The sequence below is a fragment of the Megalopta genalis genome, unplaced genomic scaffold, assembly GCF_051020955.1.
Source record: "Megalopta genalis isolate 19385.01 unplaced genomic scaffold, iyMegGena1_principal scaffold0047, whole genome shotgun sequence".
In the NCBI taxonomy this organism is placed as follows: Eukaryota; Metazoa; Arthropoda; class Insecta; order Hymenoptera; family Halictidae; genus Megalopta; species Megalopta genalis.
This window is the reverse complement of record NW_027476116.1, coordinates 370,001-375,000: the sequence shown is the minus strand read 5'-3', so window position 1 is coordinate 375,000 and position 5,000 is coordinate 370,001. Positions and strand designations below refer to the sequence as shown.

General features: G+C 55.5%; 1 pseudogene; it reads left to right on the top strand.

Annotated features, from left to right (window-relative positions):
* Positions 1–1,117, top strand: part of LOC143261303 (large subunit ribosomal RNA) — a 2,995-nt pseudogene extending 1,878 nt beyond the window's left edge.
* Positions 1,118–5,000: the final 3,883 nt, after the last annotated feature.

The following is a 5,000-nucleotide window of genomic DNA, read 5'->3' as shown; positions in this document are numbered from 1 at the left end:
CTTGGTGGTAGTAGCAAATACTCCAGCGAGGCCCTGGAGGACTGACGTGGAGAAGGGTTTCGTGTGAACAGCCGTTGCACACGAGTCAGTCGATCCTAAGCCCTAAGAGAAATCCTATGTAGATGAGGTGTCCTAAGACGTTAAACACTTGTAAAAAAAAACGCAGCTATTTTATTATTTTTTTTATTATTATATAAATCGCAGCATATTTTGTTATTATATACATGCACAAAAAACACCCATTGGGCGAAAGGGAATCCGGTTTCTATTCCGGAACCCGGCAGCGGAACCGCATACCATTCGGGCCCTCGTAAGAGTGTTCGTCGGGGTAACCCAAAATGACCTGGAGACGCCGTCGGGAGATCCGGGGAGAGTTTTCTTTTCTGTATAAGCGTTCGAGTTCCCTGGAAACCTCTAGCAGGGAGATAGGGTTTGGAACGCGAAGAGCACCGCAGTTGCGGCGGTGTCCGGATCATCCCCTCGGACCTTGAAAATCCAGGAGAGGGCCACGTGGAGGTGTCGCGCCGGTTCGTACCCATATCCGCAGCAGGTCTCCAAGGTAAAGAGCCTCTAGTCGATAGATTAATGTAGGTAAGGGAAGTCGGCAAATTGGATCCGTAACTTCGGGATAAGGATTGGCTCTGAGGAGCGGGGCGTGTCGGGCTTGGTCGGGAAGCGGGTCTGGCTGACGTGCCGGGCCTGGGCGAGGTGAACGGCTCTCGTGGCTGGGATCCGAGCTCGGTCCCGTGCCTTGGCCTCCCGCGGATCTTCCTTGCTGCGAGGCTTCCGTGGCGTTTCCCATCGGTGCGGTCGTCCTCTTCGGCCGCCATTCAACGCTCAGCTCAGAACTGGCACGGACTAGGGGAATCCGACTGTCTAATTAAAACAAAGCATTGCGATGGCCCCCACGGGTGTTGACGCAATGTGATTTCTGCCCAGTGCTCTGAATGTCAACGTGAAGAAATTCAAAAAAGCGCGGGTAAACGGCGGGAGTAACTATGACTCTCTTAAGGTAGCCAAATGCCTCGTCATCTAATTAGTGACGCGCATGAATGGATTAACGAGATTCCCATCTGTCCCTATCTACTGGCGGTGGCGGTCTGTGGCCACCCAGGGTTGAGAGGCGACCCCCGAACTAGTCCTCGCGAAGGTTGTTGCTACTACCGAGTCGATGGATGCGTCGACGATGAAGGCATTTTAGACCGTCAGTGCGTCGTACATGTAGTACTTCGCATAATGGCGAGGCCCGAGATTAAGCATGCGGGCTGTGGCGTGTTCATGTACAGCATTGAATATGCTGTACTACTCCTTAGCGGGGGACTGTTGTCACTTGTGGCTGCAGTCCCCCGCGTCACGTTATGCGGTTTTTCTGGTCTAACTGGAATGCCGCATTTTCGTTGTCTGAACACGCCACGAAGCAACACGCCGTCGGATTGAATGTTGCTGCTGAGTCGATAGGTGCATCGGCGATGAAAGCACTTGAGACCGCCAGTGCGTTGTACATGTAGTACTTCGCATAATGGCGAGGCCCTTGAACTAAGCATACGGGCTGTGGTGTGTTCATGTACAGCATTGAATATGCTGTACTACTCCCATCCGGGGGACTGTTGTCACTTGTGGCTTCAGTCCCCCGCGTTACGTTATGCGGTTTTTCTGGTCTGACTGGAATGCCGCATTTTCGTTATCTGAACACGCCACAAAGCAACACGCCGACGGAGTGAATGCTGCCGAGTTGACGGATGCATCAGATGCATCGGCGATGAGGGTATTTTGAGACCGCCAGTGCGTTGTACATGTAGTACTTCGCATAATGGCGAGGCCCTTGAACTAAGCATACGGGCTGTGGCGTGTTCATGTACAGCATTGAATATGCTGTACTACTCCCTACCGGGGGACTGTTGTCACTTGTGGCTGCAGTCCCCCGCGTCACGTTATGCGGTTTTTCTGGTCTGACCGGAATGCCGCATTTTCGTTGTCTGAGCGCGCCACGTAGCAACATGCCGCTGGATCTAGAAATCGGGATGCAACCAATCACCTGGGCAACCCAGGCCGCAAGGGGCAAACGTGCCCTAGCCACACTTGAGCCTCCACGAAAAAGGTACCGCTGGATAGCTCGTGTTCTCAAAACGCAGCGAACCGAACGAAGTGTGGTGGAGAGGAAGAGGCAGCCTCTCCGACTGCTGTCTCCCGCGTGTTTGCCGTGCGTGGCGACCCTTGTCGTCGGAAAAGAGGATCCTGGGATCTGAGGGGGCCCTCTCCTGCGGGTGAGACGTCCCCAACACGTACCTTTGGCCTCTGCTTCGGCTAGATGGGAGGCTGGACGAGAAAAGCAGCCCTGGTCCAGTCAATCGGCTTGGAACGACCATACGCTTCGGCGAGTGGGTTCTGACGGGCGAGGACGCGGGCTGGGTTGAGTAATCGGCCCAGTCAGCAGACTATGTCCGGTGCGTAGCCCTAACCCAGCCTGATGGCGGGTTCCAAAATGTGTGGGTCGGTGGTGGCCGGGGAGCGTACCGGATGAAAGAAAGATTCACATTATGGGATCTAAATCGAAAACACAAATTGAACGATCTAAGTCGGCGGGTCCAGCTCCTACTCGGAGTGAAGCCGTCGCCACAGACGCGGAAGCTACAGCAGCAGCTGTTAGCCCTCCTGCGTCTGCGAAAAAGACAAGGTCCGGGAAGGTGTTAAACATCGCCAATCCTCGTGTGACCTTGGAGAGATGCGTGACACCCACGCGAGCGGTCTCGGTGAAAACTGAGGCCACGGAAGAAGGCGCGCCGGACACCGGTAACGTGGGGACAGCGCCCAAGTCGGGGGACTCCCCCAGCCGCAAGGCTGGGAAGGGGAAACCCAAAAAAATCGAACAAGTCAAAGACACGCTCGTGAAGGTGCAACCGGCACCCGTGCGTGTCGAAGACCCCGAAGGTGGCGGTTGGAAAACCGTCACCAAAAAGTCGAAGCGTGCCAAGCCAGTCGCACCTACTGGCAAGGCCGCAGCAAACCAGGCCAGGAAATCGAAGGGGACGGTTTCCGGGCACAAGGTACGGCCTCTCGATCTCGTGAGAGACGAAGCCTTCAGGCGAGTATCGGAGATACGGACCTTTTGCTTTCGACCCGAGTCGAAAGTCAACAAGGAGTCCGGGTCGAAGATACTAGCAGAAGTCGGAGCACTCAACGAGTTGGTCCAGGAGCTGATTCAACGAAACAGCTTCGTCGAAGGGCAACTCGCCGCGGTCAGGGCGGACCTAAAAGCGCGCCCTGCCGTAATGAGTGCGGCGCGACCTGGGCCGTCCAAGGGATCCCTCCCGAAGACGGTCTCCAATGCCGCGCAGTTGACCTACGCCCAAGTGGCAAAGGTCAACCAGTCAGCGACTCCGGAGGCGAGAAGACCACCGACACAATACGTGGTGCGTATCTTCCCGCCAAAGGATAAAGGACAGAACAGCGATGCTACTAAGAGAGCTGTTCTGTCGATCGTAAAACCTGCGAAGGAGGCGATCCGTGTCAGATCGGTTCGACGCATCCACTCCGGTGGCATCGTCGTCGAAACCGATCGCAAGGAGGACCTAAAAGCCTTCGTAGGAAACAAGAAGCTGGCGAGTGCGGGACTGTCCGTCTCCTTGCCCAGCAAACGGGACCCCGAGGTCCTGATTTATGACATTCCGAAAGGGATGGGCAAGGAGGAAATTGCCTCCAGTCTTTGGAGGCAAAACCTCTCTGAGGCGTCCCAGAAGGATGTGCCTTCGGGTGTTCGGGTCAGTCGCATGGCTGGCAAGACCCCGGAGACAGCCAACTGGGTAGTGGCCGTCAGTCCGCAGATTCGTCGGCGGCTGGCGCAGAGAGGGGACCGGGTGTACCTTGGGTGGAGTTCCTGCCGTGTGCGGGACTTCATACAGGTCACCCGTTGCTATAAGTGCCAGCGCTTCGGGCACACCGCGAAGCGCTGTAAATTCAAAGAGGATGTCTGCGGACATTGTGCCGAAAAAGGGCACGGCTATGCGCTCTGCAGCAGGAAGAGCAAGCCTCCGGTTTGTTCCAACTGCAAAGACAGAGGGCGGCCACACGACCATAAGTCGCGAGACCCGGCCTGCGCCTCCTATCAGGAAGCGCTGGTTTTGGAGATGTCTCGCATTAGACAGGAATAATAATTTGAATCTCGAATGGATAGTACAAACGACCGGCGACGCTCGAGAGTCATACGGGTCATGCAGCATAACATGCAGCGGGCCCGAAACGTGACCGACGAAGTCCGGACTGAGATGCATAGGCGAGGGGTAGATGTGTTGCTTGCACAAGAGCCATATAGCTGGCGGGGTACTGTGCCCGGGCTAGGCTTGAGAACGAGGCTGATCACGGCAGGCGAACCGGTGATGGCTGCAATAGCGGTCAGAAACCCGGATCTAACCGCGGTCAAAGTCTCTAACTTGTGCGACACGCATTTGTCCTGTGTCAGCATCTCGGGTTCGTTTGGGAGCTTCTTCCTGATCAGCCAGTACTTTCAATGCTCCGATGACGTTGAATCAGGTCTGGCGCGGTTGGAGAGAGCTCTTTCCGCACTTAAGCATAACCGAGTCATTATCTCTGCCGACGTTAACGCGAAATCAGCCCAGTGGGGCAGCGCGGAGACGGACGTGAGAGGCCGTAAACTCGAAGAGTTTATCGTGAGCCATGGCTTGGTTGTCTTGAACGAGGCTGGAAACGCTCCGACGTTTTCCAGCCCTAGTGGACAGTCATACATCGACGTCACACTATCGACACCTGATATTTGCGACAAGGTGCGAGGTTGGAAGGTCCGCGAGGACCTGACGACCAGCGACCACCGAGTCATAGAGTTTTCTTTGAGTTTTTGCGCCGAGGACGGTGCTGCCGAAATTAGTAGCAACAGCAGCACCAACCGGAACGGATTATTACCAAGGTTCCGACTCCGAAGCGCAAAATGGCCCGAGTTCGACAAGGCGCTGCAGGAAAGTAAGAGGAGTATATCCCCCGATCCATTG